At 47.7% G+C, this 16,661-nt stretch overlaps 1 protein-coding gene across 2 annotated transcripts in view; it reads right to left on the reverse strand.

Annotated features, from left to right (window-relative positions):
• The window catches only part of RACGAP1 (Rac GTPase activating protein 1), a 29,330-nt gene extending 26,780 nt beyond the window's left edge, over window positions 1-2,550 (reverse strand). For both annotated transcript variants that reach the window (XM_076007242.1, XM_076007241.1), the window contains exon 1: window positions 2,379-2,550. The gene's annotated coding sequence lies outside the window, so the exon portion shown is untranslated. The remainder of the gene's footprint in view (window positions 1-2,378) is intronic.
• Window positions 2,551-16,661: the final 14,111 nt, after the last annotated feature.

Raw genomic sequence — 16,661 nt, forward strand, 5'->3', positions numbered from 1 at the left:
GTCCTTCAGAATAATGGACTATTACAGATCTTACTGCAGGGTGTCCCGGGAAAAGTCTCTATCCTCTTCTTCCTCCCCCTACAAAAAACATTATTAAGAGATCTATACATTGGGTTTTTTAGATGCATCAAGGGTGTTAAATGTCATAAGACAAAGCAATGAAAAACTGCTTGAGTTTTTCAGAAAAGTGTTTTAATGAAAAACATTCTCACAAACATTGCTAAATCTGGAAATCCCAAGAAATCAACAATATAGGTTCCCTGCTGCCAAGAAAAACCATTCCCAGAGACAATCTCAATACTTGAAGATTTTTTTCATATGAATGCATTTGAGAACAATTCTTTTCCCCAAATGTCCTGCTTCTGCTTCATCATATCCAAAGCCTCTATACTACTCATAGGCAAAAGGATTATCTTGAAACCAAATGTTCTTACGTGCAAATCAAGTGCAGACAGAGTAAACAGAATGCCCTCAGTTCAACATGAATGAAGACTAAAATAAGGAAGAACTGAATTATGATTTTTCAGAAAATTACCATCAGTTCAGTATACTAAGCTATACTTTTTTTTCCCTTTTCTTCTTTCCATTCTGAAGTCTTCCATTCTTCAAAATCCAGAACAAGTCTTACCAATTCACTGAAGAAGACTTCCCTAACCATTTTAGTCCAAAATGATCTCTTTTACTATCTACAACACTCATTTGACAAATATAAAAACACTGCCTCATATTGTTAATTTTCTATGTTCAAAATATTTTAAAACAGTAAAACAAAAACCTCACTAAACAAGTATATTTACCTCCTTAGCTAATCTTTGCCCATTATACATTCATATTTCATACAGCATAGATTATATACAATTTTGTGTTTTACTTTTTATTTTTATATTTCCCTTAAATTCCAAAGAGTTGATGAACAACTACTTGTTTAACCATTCTCTTCTTTGGACATTTAGGTAATTTCCAGTTTTTCGGTTACCTCTGCCTGGAATCCTTTGCATAGTCAGTCACTCCCTCACTGACTATTATTCAATTTTTTCAAATGTAATTTTCTCAATGAGGTCTTTCCCAATCACCCCCTTTTAAACTGCAGCTTCTCCCCAATGCTTCCCTGCTTTATTTTGCTCCAAAGCACTTATCTCCATTTAACATACTTACATATTTACTTATTTATTTTGTTTATTGTCTGTCTCCCGAATAGTTTAAGTTCCAAGAAGGCAGAGATTTTTATCTGTTTGTTCATGGCTGAGCCTCTGGTGCCTAGAACAGTGCATGATGCTTGGTAAATGATTAATAAATATTCATAGAATTAATGAATTGAACATCCCTATGGACCCTATTTTTCTTCAGTTGACTGTGTCCCTTAAAACAGACTTCCAAGACTAGGATTACTGTATCAGTGGAAAAACTTACATGGCTCTTGATAAATATTGCCAAAATATTTTCTAAAAGAACTGTACTAATGTACAGTACTCTCAACAGTGTATAGGCCTACCAGATTCACCAGTTATCTTTTTTAAGTTCTATCACCCCAAATAAACTGCAAACTCCTTTAAGGCCAAATAAGATTGTCTTCTACTCACGCTTTCCACTTAAGAAAAATACCTGTTGATTTCCAGAGGGGCTGAACTAGCTTGCAGTCAAGAAAGAAAAAAAAAAATGAAAAAAGTATAGAAAGTTAAAATTTGAAAAAAAATTTTAAAAACAAATAAGTAAATAAATAAAAAGAAATACCTGTTGAATGATTAAGCTATAGGAAAGGTACCTTTTCTAAACACCTACAATAACTCAAAAATGTTATTTACCAAACACATTAGAAAGATAATGCCATTTCTTCAATTAAAAAGAAAAGGCTTATCTTTCCACTCACTCCACTTTCCTACACACGTCCTCTGCCTACGAATGAAATCTTGTGAAGAGAATTGTACGTGAAAGTGTAAAAGTAAGGCCTCGTTGTTACTGAGATTAAAAGTATGATAGGAAGGACAAGATGTCACTGCCTTGGCCAGCCTACACGTAGACAGACGCAGACCTCACAGGAGAGGGTCTCCACCTCAGGCCCCCTTGGCCTCTCAAACATCAAAGCTTTTCGCCTGGAAAACGCCCAGTTCCTTCGAAAAGGACTGATGGGGAGGGGGGGTTGCCCCACCCACTCCCAAACTCTGTATTAAGTGAGAGCCACTTCTTTGGGGTGACTCCTGCCCTGCTAGAGCCATCACCTCAAAAAGACGCCCCCTGGTTATCCACAAAACCCGGCGCCAAGAAAAAGGCCCCAGACTCTTCCAGGCCCCGTCTGCCCTGGCCCCCGCCCCGGGGAAGCCTGAGTAGAGAGGTAGTTGGCGCCGACCGCCTCCGGGACCCTCGCAGTGCTCTCGGCTTACCACGTCGGACTTTCTCCTTCCTACCACGATCCAGCGCCAGACGCACCTGGTATCGCAGCCCCCACCACTCACTTCGCCGGGTCGCCCTGGCCCCACTTGGGCCGCCCTTCCCCTTCCCTCCGCGCCTCACCCAACGGCAGGGCAGCACAGCGCCGCCGGCTCAGGTTTGAAATCCTGCACCAACCAATCACAGACAAATTTATTCCTCCCACGCCGTCCCCCTACGCTAGGACGCACGCGTCCGGGCCTTGAATTAGGGGCGGGAACAGGCGTGAACATGCGCATCCCAACAGGACGAAGCCACCGGCAGCCATTTTGATTTAGGTCAATAGGTTTTTGTGTTTTTTGTGGGTTTTTTTGGCGCCCTTTTCTGAAGTCATGCAGGATGCCATGTTGATTAAGGGCAAGTAGTACCCCCCCCACACACACACACACACACCCCTCCCCCTCACCCCCCCGCGCACTTTTTTTTTTTTTGAGACAGGATCTGTCTCTGTTGCCCGGGCTAAAGTGCAGTGGCATCATCATAGCAAGTGGTACTTCTTTAGAGCAAGTTATTCTTGGCCTTACTCTCTCCCCCACCAGCAGGGAAATAGGGATCCTAGGAAATATTAACTGAACAATGTCAAGTCTCATTGTAGAATAGGAAGAATTCCAAAAGGAGATAGAACAGCAGTCATTTTCAACCATATTTACTGAGCTATATTATCCCTTCATTCATTGGTGCATTCATTCAGGCTTTCAGCAGACACACATTACATGCACCAACTTCATAACAAGCACTAAGCTAGGAATTGGAACAATAAGGATGATATGGTCTCTGCTGTCCAGTAGCTACAAATGGAGGAGACAGTGCAAGGAAACAAAAATAAATAAAAATGAAAGTGCTATAATTCCATTTAATAAACATTATTTAGAACTTGGCATTATGTTAGCACAAGGACTTCCATACTTCTAAAAAATCTAGACCCGCAGTAAGAAATACATACACAGAAGAAATATATACAACCAAGTATCAAGGAATTCTCTCATCCTTACTAAACGTAATATACTCTGCACTTTTCCATTCTCCTTTCCCCCCATGTTGGTGTCCCCACCTAATTGAATTTGTTATTCAAAATGAGTGGCTACCCCCTAATTCAAAGACATACTGCCAGGCGTGGTGGCTCACGCCCATAATCCTAGGACTCGGAGTTTGAAACCAGCCTGAGCAAGAGCGACCACGTTTCTACTAAAAATAGAAAGAAATTAATTGGCCAACTAAAAATATATAGAAAAAATTAGCCGGGCATGGTTGCGTGTGTCTGTAATCCCAGCTACTCGGGAGGCTGAGGCAGGAGGATCGCCTGAGCCCAGGAGTTTGAGGTTGCTGTGAGCTAGGCTGACGCCATGGCACTCTAGCCCAGGCAACAGAGTGAGACTGTCTCAAAAAAAAAAAAAAAAAAAGAAAGAATATCTCGACTTTCCTTCTCTTCCTCACACCTCAATTACTGAGCATAATTCTTAAGCACTGATCTTTTGTATGTGCCCGCTTCTCTCTTACCTACTGGCACCATCCTCGTCTAACTTGGTAATCCAACCACCAGAGAAACTGTTTCCCCCTCCTTGCCTTCCTATAGCTTGAATGATCTTTTAAAAATGCAATTCTAGGCTGGTGTGCTGTGACTCCCACCTGTAATCCCAGCACTTTGGGAGGCTGAGGAGGGAGCCTTGCTTGAGGCCAGAAATTCCAGGCTGCAATGAGCTAGGATGGCACTTCAGCCTGGGTGACAGAATGAGACCGCGTCTCTAAAAAAAAATTAAATTTTTAAAAAAAATGCAATTCTATCACAAAAATAACAACTATGTGAGGTAAGGTATATGTTAATTAGCTAGATTCCACAATATATATACTGTATACTTCAAAACCTCATGTTGGCATGGCCAGACTGCAGTTTCTCTTCCTCTACTTCAGAGGCCTCCCTTGCTCCATCCTGCCCTTCTCCCCTTCCTCCCTAGAGAAGCTCCGCCCTGGCTGGGCCCTACTATTCTTTTATCAGTATTTTTTTCTTTAACCAGCATATATTCTTCTGCCTGAGTTTTAAAAATGTAAAGTATATCATATAGCTCCACCCTGGGATTTTTTTTTTTTTTTGAGACAGAGTCTCGCTTTGTTGCCCAGGCTAGAGTGGGTACCATGGCGTCAGCCTAACTCACAGCAACCTCAAACTCCTAGGCTCAAGCAATCCTGCTGCCTCAGCCTCCAGAGTAGCAGGGACTACAGGCATGTGCCACCATGCCTGGCTAATTTTTTTATCTATATATATCAGTTGATCAATTTCTTTCTATTTATAGTAGAGACGGTCTTGCTCTTGCTCAGGCTAGTTTCGAACTCCTGACCTCGAGCAATCCACGGCCTCGGCTTCACAGAGTGCTAGGATTATAGGCGTGAGCCACCGCCCCACCCTAGACCAAAATCCTTAAAAAGGCTCTCCTAATCTGCTTTGGTTTGCCCCTCTGGCTGTACTCCCTGATCCTCCAGGTGTGCAGTTCCTCGAGTGCACTAGCTACTGTTCCCACCCCCACTGAGAGCCTTCACCCTTGCTGTACCACCTGCCCCAACACTCTTCCCACCCCCTACCCTCCCACTGCCTCTTCACCTGGGTAAATTCTACTCACCCTTCTAGACAGCTGAAACCTTCACTGCTCTCCTCAGGGAAGTCTCTGATGCCTGGCTCCATGCCTTTGCTATAAACTCCCCTAACACTTCGTCCTCCCCCTTTCATACATGTCACCTCATTTGTTTTGTCTTCCTAGTTCTTCCAGTTACCATCATATATGGCTGTCCACAAGTCAGCTGTGCCTTGGCTCACTCATCTATAAGTGGAAATAATAATAATTCCTATTGCATAGGGTTGTTGAGAGGAATAAATGACCTATCCTTGTGAGACACTTAGCACAGTCCCTGGCACACAATAAGCACTCAGTAGATATTTCTTATTTTCCCTACTAAACTATAAACTTCCAGAGAACAAGGGATGTCACTCTTTTCATTTACTACCATATTCTCTTGCTTTTTGCAGCTCCAATAAACAGCCATTCAAGTGGAGGTGAGCTGAGTTCAATGGGATGGTGGTAGAATTTCTCTCCCAAATAATTTCATGTATCCCAAATAATGGATGGGAGTTGGAGACACTGTCCCTCCCACACCTCCCTCTACCCAAAGCACCACCACGCCGTTCCCATTCCATTCGGCCCCTCCTTTGCCTGCTGAGAAGAAAGCAGAGACGAGTGAGAGTGTGTGTAACGAAGCTCCTAACTTCCCCAACCGATAGTTCTCTGGGTATGGAGGTGTCCTGCGGCTGCACCTGTAACGGGGAAAGGCCTACAATTTGGTGCGAAAAAGCTTCGGTTTGATTCCGGGCTCTGCCACTTAGAGAGGCAAGATCTTTTGACCTGGTTTTTTTTGTTTTTTTTTTTTGAGACAGAGTCTCACCACTTTGTTGCCCAGGCTAGAGTGAGTGCCGTGGCATCAGCCTGGCTCACAGCAACCTCAATCTCCTGGGCTCAGCGATCCTACTGTCTCAGCCTCCCGAGTAGCTGGGACTACAGGCATGCGCCACCATGCCCGGCTAATTTTTTGTATATATATTTTTAGTTGGTCAATTAATTTCTTTCTATTTTTGGTAGAGACGGGGTCTCGCTCAGGCTGGTTTCGAACTCCTGACCTTGAGCAATCCGCCCGCCTCGGCCTCCCAAAGTGCTAGGATTACAGGCGTGAGCCACCGCGCCGGGCCTCTGACCTGGTTATTTAATCTCCCGCATCTGGTGAGCCGCACTCGCCGGGTGGCTCTGAGGTGCCAGGGAGGTAATGGCTGGAACGCGCCGTCGGAGGAAGCGTTATTACCAGCACGCGGGGAGGCGGGCTCTGCGGGGCGGCGAGAGGGGCGCCACCAGCCAAGCCCGCCCGTTCCCCCAACCCCCGGCGCCACCGCCCGGCGCCAGGAGCCACCGAAGCGATTTATGCAGATTGGAAGGACTCAGGTGACCTCTCGAGCGCGCCCCGCCGCCCCCACCTCTCCGGGAGCGAGCCTCCTGCCCCGGTGTCGCGACAGACGAGCTGCCACTGTCGGCCCGGGCAGCGAGAGGGGATTGGGGTGGAGGTTGGGGGCGGGAGAGACTGGGTACCTTGGCTGTGATCCGCCCGGCCACAGCCCAGGGTTTGTCTTCATTCTCTCTCCCCTGTTCGGTTACTGCCTCCGGGTTCCTTCTCATTTGCTCTGGGTCTCTGGAGGTCCCTACCTCCATTCCAAGATTATCGTTCCCCCTGTCAATTCAACCGAGAAGTTTTGAGCACTTCTGCCCTGCAGGCAGCAGGCAAAGCACCGAGGCGGAGCAGGGCGAGGCGGAGGGCGAAGGCCGGTGGCAAACCGCGCACAGCGCGGAGGCGGTGACTGGGACCCGGGGGTTCTGGGAGCGAGCCCACTTCCGGCGGGGAATGAGGAGAGCCCACCTGAGGAAGAGACCTCTGAGCTGAGCTTTGGTGGATGGGAAGGACCCCAATGGGGAGGAGATTGAGAAGTGAAGTAGGCAGGAAGTGTTAAGAGAAAAGGGAGGCCGGGCGCGGTGGCTCACGCCTGTAATCCTAGCTCTCTGGGAGGCAGAGGCCGTCTCTACTAAAAATAGAAAGAAACGAATCGGCCAACTAAATAATATATAGAAAAAAATTAGCCGGGCATGGTGGCGCATGCCTGTAGTGCCAGCTACTTGGGAGGCTGAGGCAGAAGGATTGCTTGAGCCCAGGAGTGTGAGGTTGCTGTGAGCTAGGCTGATGCCAGGGCACTCTAGCCCAGACAAGAGTGAGACTCTGTCTCAAAAAAGAGAGAGAGAGAGAGAGAAATGGGGAAACCAATGTAGAGTGACTGGAGTGCAAGGATCTTGGTTGAGGGGGGCGGGTATGACTGGAAAGGATTTTGAGAGCACAGTGGGAGGGACCTTGAATACCAGGCCAAATAAATTAAATGTAATTCCTGAGGCACTAGTGAGGCATTGAAAGTTTTCCTCCTATTTCTCTAAGAGAAGCAGTAAAGCATAGTGGTTAAACAAACACACAGCCTCCAGGGTTATACTGGCCTTGGTTCAAGGTCTACCTCCACCACTTACGACCTGTGTGATGGGCAACTTAACGTCTCTGTGCCTCAGTTTCCCCATCTATTAAGTGGGGGTGATAATGATAGTGTAAAGGACTATTGGTGCTTGCAAAGATCTTAGCACACTGCCTGGCACATAGTAAGTACTGCATGAGTATTAGTTATTATTTTGTATCCTCCCCCCATCTTCCTCTCTGTTGCTTCCCTCTCTTTCTTCTGATGACCCTCTCCCTCTCATCAAAACAAAAACGCAAACAAATACTTCCAAATCTGTGGTTTCCCTGCCCCATGCCTAGGAATCACCCTCTCATACTCAGTAAAGTGTTCATCTAAATCAAACTCTAGTAGAACCAAGTCCCCTTCAGAAACACATCTGTGCCTCTCCTGGGTGCCCAGGCTCTGAGGAGCCCTGCTGGTGGGTGCTAGTTATTGACATATTGAATTCATCTCTACTAGATTCCAAACTCTAAAAACAGAGACCATACCTCATTCACCCTCATCTTGTCCCCTCTCTGACGATGTGCCTGACCCTCAGGAGGTCCCTGCTTTATACCGATGCTTCTCAAACCTTAGCATGCATCAGAATTCCCTGGAGGGCTTGGTAAAATACAGATTGCTGGATCCCAACATATAGTCTCTGATTCAGCAGGTCTTCAGTGGGGCCTGAGAATTTGCATTTCTAACATATTCCTAGGTGACACTGATGCTAGTGATCTGGGAACCACACTTCGAGAACCACTGCTCTATAACCACATGTGGAGTGGCCATATCTGAGAAGGTGAAGTAGTCTCACCCTCCCCTTCCCAAGCCTAGCTGGTCATCAGCTTCCAAAATATGGACCCAGGGCCTAGACTTGGGAAGTGTGAGACTTACGGATTTTCCAAAAAGTTCCCAGGTGATACTGATGTGCAAATAGGTTTGGATCTCACTGGCCTTCTACTGCCCCTGTATTCTGCCCACCTCAGCTATGCAGAAGGCTGCCCCACACAAAGGCCACTGCCTGCCTGCACTTTATTCAGGGGACACCCTGCTATTCTGGGTTCAAGATAGCTGGAACTATAGGGAGACAGGCTCAGAAAAGGGAGAGGAAAGTAGCTGGTTTTTTGAAAAAAAAAGACCAGAGATTTATGTAAATTGAAACAAGGAACACTTCTGCTGTTAACGCTGAAAGACAAGCAAAGAGCCAGTTCTCCCCAGTCAGACCTCCACTCGTCCCTCTAGTGGAGGTCTGTTACCACCAGTGTTAAATGAGAATAATATAACCTACTTACTTACTTCACAGGGTTGACTTGAGGATTAAAAAGGAGATTACGTATTCAAAATTTCCTTCCCTGATCACTTTGCTATTTACCAAAACTTCCAAACACATTTAATTGGGTTCTCACTACAGTCCTAAAGGATAAGAAAGATAGTTCCCTACCATTTTACAGATGAGAACGTTGATTCTCAAAGGACTTAAATGGCTTGCCTGGAGTCTGTGCATTCTAGGTATATAGGGGAAGGGGCTCTAAGCAGAACGAGCTGCTCCTCCCCATTCATCTCTCTGTTCTTGCGACATCTCTTCCCCAGAAGTCCCTTTTACAGGCATATTTTGCCTGAATCTGTATGGTAAGAAGACAGGGTGGGGGCTCCCTGCACCTCTTGGAGATGGCCCTATTTTGCTGCCTCTTCCCTAAACCTGCCTGCACCTTCCTCCCTATTTAGGCTCCTGCAGTCCCTTTGGTAAGTATCTATCCTGAATTCAAATTCTGATACAACCCCTTCTCTAGCTGTGTACATTTAAACAGGTCCCTTCCCCTCTCCTCATCTGTGACATGAGGAGTGATTTAGATCTGTGGTTCCCAAACTGTAACTTGAAGTCATCACGAGAGACCCAGCCCCTGGCCTCCATAAAGACTGAGTAACCTGACCAGGCGCAGTGGCTCATGCCTGTAATCCTCACACTCTGGGAGGCCAAAGCGGGCATATTGCTCAAGGTCAGGAGTTCGAAACCAGCCTGAGTGAAACCCCGTCTCTACTAAAAATAGAAAGAAATTAATTGACCAACTAAAAATATATATAAAAAAAATTAGCCAGGCATGGTGGCACATGCCTGTAGTTCCAGCTACTTGGGAGGCTGAGGCAGGAGGATTGCTTGAGCCCAGGAGTTTGAGGTTGCTGTGAGCTAGGCTGATGCCACGGCACTCACTCTAGCCTGGGCAACAAAGTGAGACTCTGTCTCAAAAAAAAAAGACTGAGTAACCTATCTGTGTGTCACTGATTGTGTAACTGTGTGATTGCTGAGGGATGAAACATAAATGAGTTTTAATGATGTGATTCAGAATCAGTTGTTATGTATTTTCTCATTTAAGAGATAACAAAAATACAACTACTATTTCAGGGTCATGGAAATTTTTTTAGAGTTAAAAAGATTGCAAACCTCTGGTCTAATATCCCCTAATAGCCCTCTCAGCTGCCATCCTATACAGCCACAAGGGACCAAAGGCCTTAGGCCACCAGGGGGCGCCACAGCCCTGGTGCACTGTGGAAACAGGCTCATGGGGTGAATGAGAGGGCTGCTCTAAACTGAGAGAGGACTGGGGCCAAGGTTCTAGTCCAGGGTCTATAGACCACAGTTGAGGCCTATTACAGATAGGCTGTGTAAGGGAGATGTATCTCCGGAGCTGGGAAGGGGCATAAGGGTCCAAAGGGGGCAGTGTCACTCAGCACTGTACACACACCTTCATGGGGGCATTTGTGGTACTGAGTGGTAATTCCTGTCTGGTTAGACCTTAGAAACAGAGTTTCTCAAATTTCACCTCAGCTGTCCTCAGATGAGAAGGGACTGAGAGAAGCAGCTCTTGCCAGCGAGGGAGGTCAGGAGAGGCCAGTGCCCTCCCTTGCCCCTCCCTCTACCTTCCCCGTTCCACTGTTGAACCCTGGGCAGAGCTCTGACCCAGCTCAGCCCCTCTAGTCAGGAGTTTCTCCCTAAGAGGAGCCAGAGAATCCAAGAGAGAAGCTGGCAAACACACACACACACACACACACACACACACACACGCACGCACGCACACAGAGGCTGAGGCCCTCTCCCATTCATAAACTGTCAGGATCGGGGAAACTTTGCAGCCTAACCTGAAGATGCACCCAGACAGAGGGATGCCCACCATAATGGGACACAGAGACTCTACCCTGCCTCAGAGGGACAGACAGATACACACATACACACACATAAGGTCAGGGCTAATTTTAGCAGAATGAAGGAAAAAGGACCCAGGGCCTCCAGCCTCCCAGCTTCTCAGGCCAGAGCACTGGACTCTGCCTCACTACTGCTCTAGAGGAGCTACCCGAACCCCTGCCTGGCCAAGCCCCACTTATCTGCTCTTCCCTTCTCCTGGACTCCCAGCTGCCTCAGAGCTGTGAATTCCTTCCCACAATCACATGCCCTACCCCACCCCTCTGCCCCTTGCCTGGGTTCAGGGCACCATCCCTGTCCCCCAGGCTGAGAGCCTCCCAAGGCTGTTCCTCCCACTCTCCTACACCTCTGACCCTTCCACGATGCCTTTCTGAGGTTTGCCAAGTGCATGCTCCTAAGCAGAGAAGGCCAGAAGGAGAGGCAGCCAATGGAGCAGGGACATTCACATTGGTGAGGCTTCTCTGGGCAGTAGAGGACAAGCAGGAACACCGGCAGTCAGGCCAGCTGCCTCAGAGAGGGTGTACACAATCTACCTCCCCGTTCTCAACAGGACCACGCACACACATGCACATGCATGTGCACACAGCAGGACTATCAGGCCTGCCGAGGTCTGTTCCCCTGGGACCCCAGGCTCTGTTTCCTTACTGCCTACCAAGCCTTTCCTATCTGCTTTCACAGGGGAACCCTCAGTCAGGGAATGCGGAGGGCTGACTTCCCCCTGAGACCTCCAAATTCTAAGTGTCTTTCAGCCTTCTAGAGACAAGGCCATATCAAATCTGGGTTCACTGCAGCTTCCCCATTTACAGCCCAACCTCTGCACCTCCCTCCCACCTCAATCCTTCTGCTCCTCAGAGCCTCCCTCCCGCCTCCGTGAAGCCTTCAAGGCTGGGAGGGAGGTCAGAATGAAGCCCATCCTGGCAAAATGAGAAAAGATTAGAGCAATACATTTGCTGTCAATGGCAATAAGGCTGCCTGAGCAGGGGAGAAGGAATATTTGATTTCGGGCTCTCCGGGGGTCTTAATGGAGGAGCGCTGGCAGCCTGCAGCCCCAGGCCTGACGGAGTGGGGAGGGCTGGGCCAACTGGGGACCCTAGTGTCCCAACCTTCCCATCTCCATATCGACCCCACCATCCGCAGTCACCAACAGGAGCCAAGCTCCCCCCTCCTCCCCTCACATGATTTCTCCCTCTCCACTGCAAAACTTGTTTCCCTGCAGCAGTTTTTCTACCAGGTGCAGGCTGATGGAGCAAAAAGAACACTGCTGTAGGGGCTGGAGGGGAGGCCTGGGTTCTAATCCCCCTACTGCTTCTAAGCCAGGGACTTCATGCAAGTCACTGAGCCTCTCTAAGCCTGGGGCAGTGTGGGTCGGGGAGAGAACATGGCATTTGGCATCCTTAGACCTGGGGTCAGCTCAGCCACTCACCACTTCAGTGATCTTGGGCAATGTCTCTTAATCTCTCTGAGCTCCCATTTACTCATCTGTAAAATGAGGGTAAAGCAAATGTAAGGCCTGTGTCCTAGGGTGATGGCATCAACAAAGCCATGGATAGGAAAGTTGCAAACAACTGTGAGGATAGCACTGTCTGTTTCAAGACAATGGGATTCATGGTGTGTTTCCTGGCTGAACGCTGGGCCTGGGGTTCACAAAGCTGCAGAGGGTTCCTTCTAGTCCTAGGGTCCCACTTCTGGGCCCTGCCCTCCTGTAGTAGGCAGAGGGCATAGTCTCTCTGGGAAAAGAGATAAGGCGACTTCTTGGTCAAACAATCCTGAGCTGAGCAGAATAGCCATCGACTTTCCTCACTCCAATCCTGAAAGACATTCTGGAGGAGGAAATTGTAGAAGCCACTGGTCAATAGTGTCTCCTTCCTAACTCCTCCTACCCTTGTGTCCACACGTGAATGGTGCCACTTGGAGATGTGCGGCATGGCAGGTCTGCATGGATGCACAGTGAGAAAACTTTACCCAGCCACTGAGAAATGGACAAGGTGCCAGGGAGGGACAGTGGGGGGAGGCTGGGGCATAGAGTTAAGATTTATTTCCAGGCTGCCATGTGCCAAGCACCATGCGCCAAACACCATGCAGTGTTTTGCATACGATATCTGGTCTGCACCATAGCCTGGGATGTGAGTATGATTGGCACAATAACTTGCTCACTGTTAGCAGCTGGAACTGAGACTCAGCTTGGCCAGACCCCGTCACTACACACTGCCTCCTACTGGAGCAGAGGGCTCGAGGTCTCAGTGCCAGGCCTGTCTCCCCACAGCTGAGTTAGAAATTTGGGCAGATCTTTAAATCCTTCTAACCCAGTTTTCTTTTTCTTTTCTTTTCTTTTTTTTTTTTTTGAGACAGAGTCTCACTTTGTTGCCAGGCTAGAGTGAGTGCCGTGGCATCAGCCTAGCTCACAGCAACCTCAAACTCCTGGGCTCAAGCAATCGTGCTGCCTCAGTCTCCCAAGTAGCTGGTACTACAGGCATGTGCCACCATGCCCGGCTAATTTTTTCTATATATATTAGTTGGCCAATTAATTTCTTTCTATTTTTAGTAAAGACGGGGTCTCACTCTTGCTCAGGCGGGTTTTGAACTCCTGACTTTGAGCAGTCTGCCCGCCTTGGCCTCCTAGAGTGCTAGGATTACAGGCGTGAGCAACCTCGCCTGGCCTAAACCAGTTTTCTCATCTGTGAAAGAGGATGGCATTCATGAACTAACTTAGGACAGAGAATGCTTTGGAAAGGACAGAGCCCTACACAAACTTGCATGCATTATACCTCCATGTGCTTCTTTTCTGGTTCCAGCCTCATTCCCCACTGCTCTCCTGCATGGCCCATGGCCTTCCCCTCAGGCTAGATCTGCTTACTTCATTTTCCACCTGAAGCATCAAGTTGATTCATGTCTCCCCATTTCCCCTCTGTCTATCCAGATCTCTGATCCTTTAAGGCTTAGATTGGAGACTTCTTCCATGAAGCCTTCCCTACCACTCTGATCCGCAGCGGCAATAGCGTAGATTTCCTTGACTTAGCATTCACTTTCTATGAATGTGTCTTGATTCCTCAACTCAAATCCCCACCCGATTCTCTGAGGGCACAGACTATGTCTGCTACCACTTGGTAACCCTGGGGCTTACCTAGGGTCTGGCACGTTTTGAGTACTGGAAAGATTTTTGCAGCTGGTAGCACAGATATTGTGGTGATGGTGTTCATGATAGAATCCACATTTGAGTTTAAAGTAGTGGTGGTGATGGTTGTGACGATGGTGATGGCTTTCATGGCAGTTTTGCTGGTGAGTTTAAGAGTGTGGTGGTTTTGGTAGTGATGATGGTGATATTGATAATGTGAGTTTGAAGATGCTGGGAATGATGGTGGCGAGGTGATAGTGGCTCTATTAGTTATCTACTGCTACGTAATTTATCCCCCAAAACTTAGCAGCTCAAAACAACACATATTTATTACAACACATATTTATTACATCATAGTTTCTATGGATTAGAAATCTGGGCATGGCTTAGCTGGGTGCCTCTGGCTCAAGGTCTCTCACAGGCCGCAACCGTCTCAACTAGAGGACCATCCACTTCCAAGGTCACTTACATGATTGTTGGCAAGATTCAGTTCCTCTTGGGCTCTTGGATCTTGCTGGGTGTTGGCCTGGGGCCTCCCTCAGTTCCTTGCCATGTGGGCTTCTCCATGTGGTAGCTGACAACATGGCAGCTGGCTTTCCTCAGTATAAGTGAGAGGGTGCCCAAGATGGAAACCACAGTCTTTTTGTAGCCTAATCTTGAAGTAACACCCCATCACCTGTGCTGAATTCTAAGTGAAGCATTAAATACAACCCACACTCAGAGGGGTAGGATCACACAAGGGCAGGAATACTAGATACTAGAGGGCAGGGGTCACTGGGCGCCATCTTAGAGGCTGCCTATCACCATGGCAATGGTGGCAATGATGACAGTGAAGGAAAGTTGGAGAGTGGTGGTACTGATAGTAATGATTGGACCAGGGATGGTAAGGTATTTGAGAATAAAAGTATAGGTGTCCATATTAGAGTTGAAAAGTTCCTCTGAATTGGATCTGAGCAGGGGAATCCAGTTGGCTGGAGCCAGATATACAAGACGCGCTCTCCTCCACCACCATGCTCCAGCCCCATTCCAGGTCCCAGCCCAAACACATTCCCCTAGAGTCCTCACTACCCATTACTCTCTCTGCCAATCACCCTACTCTAGGCTGCTGCTTTCCTTTAGGTAATTAATGAACTAAGTAGTCACCAAATGGAGAGTAATTACCACCAGCAGTCAAGGGGTAGAGGGTGAGGGAGTGGTCCAAGGCCCAGAGGAGACAAAGAGATGCTGCCAGTTGGGATCACAGCTCGGCTGTGGTTCTCTAAACTTGGATAAAGCCATCCACCCTATCCTGTACTGAATCCTCATGCCCCTTGTATCCCTGTAGACAGAGCCCACCACACCATTGCTTTATCTCCCCTCTCTCAATTATTCACATAGGCTTTAGGCCAGAGCTTTACTCCTAGGGGAGCCCCTCCTCTCTAGAGTCCCCCTGCCTCCATCTCCTGCCTCTCATCCCTCCCAGCTCCTGACTACCTCCTATTTCTTAAAATTCTCCCATCATCACCCCTGTTCTTTGGTAAGCACAGAAAGGGCTCCTCTCTTCTGAAGCCTCATCCCTGCAATGACCATCACCAAGCCCACTAATATTAATACTACCCCAGTGCCAGGGCTTTTAAGCCTGGCAAGCCAAAATAAAGGCTTAAGTATGTGGAAAAGTCTCTTCAGGCAGCCAGGTGATATTGGGGACCATGGGGGCCAAGTCCTCTTGCAGATGGGTCACCAGGTTGAGTGACTAGATAAAGATATTAGACTGCCAGTTGGGAGACCAGGATTCTAATCCTAGCCTTGTCACTCACTAATCATGCCCATTGTACTCTCTGGCCTCAGCATCCTCATCTGCTAACTGGCGAAGGTGGAAGATGGATTAGACTATCTGTAAAGACCCTGCCAGTTCTAAGCGCCTATGATTCTGCTTCCCACAGAAAGGGAGGAGGGTGAGTGGAAAGGTGCTAGTTGCACTAGAAGGCAAAGGGCCATATGGCTGACATGACAGTTTCTGTTTGCAAAGGAGAGTCAAACCTGGTCACAGTGGGGAGCCTTCGTTCTGCGCACCATAGGAACCCAGGGCCACCCCATTCCTCTGCACCTGCCCAGGCCCCAAGTGTGTGACTTGAGAATTCCCAGCGTCCCCTCTTGCACCTCATTAGCATCTCTAGCCAGTAACCATCTATCTGCCAGTTCTCTCTAAGGTATCCCTTGCCTCTTTTGTTTCTTTTCTGTCTCCTGACACACCTCTACTGTCCCCACCTAGTTTGGACCTTCACCACTTCCCTCCTGGGCCTCCATAACACACAACTGTAAATACCTAACTGTTCTCTTCCTCCTGCTCCCTTGGTCTAGGGGATATCACTCTCACCTGGTTCTCCTCCCATCTCTTTGACCACCTTTCTCAGTTCCCTTTGCCTTTCAGACTCCTTACCTGCCTCCCCCTTTTCTGTTTACCCCTTAAATTTGGGCGAACCTCCTAAGGTTTTGTCCTTGGTCATCTCATGATGGTAACATAATAACAAAAACAAAAACAACTGGGATTTAATGGTGTCTATAAGTACAAAGAGCTGCACATGTATTTTCATTTGACTCTATGAGGTAAGCTATTATCCCCTATTTAATAGAAGTCAATTTTGCCTTATGGAGTCTCTGAAAACTGTCATTTCCTTTTTATTTCCATTGCCACTGCCCTAATTCAAGTGCTTAATACCTCGTCTTAGATCCTTGCTTCAGTGCCCTAGCTGACAATATTGTAGGTCTTAGCAGTTGATGAGAAGGAAAGGATGTAGTTCCAGTTAACCAATTGACCAAGAGCTTTCGACTTAACTGAACCAGACCAGGCTCCACTCAGAACAGTGGTTCCACAGCGGCCTGTATGG

The sequence above is a fragment of the Microcebus murinus genome, chromosome 10 (genome assembly GCF_040939455.1).
Source record: "Microcebus murinus isolate Inina chromosome 10, M.murinus_Inina_mat1.0, whole genome shotgun sequence".
Taxonomy (NCBI): Eukaryota; Metazoa; Chordata; class Mammalia; order Primates; family Cheirogaleidae; genus Microcebus; species Microcebus murinus.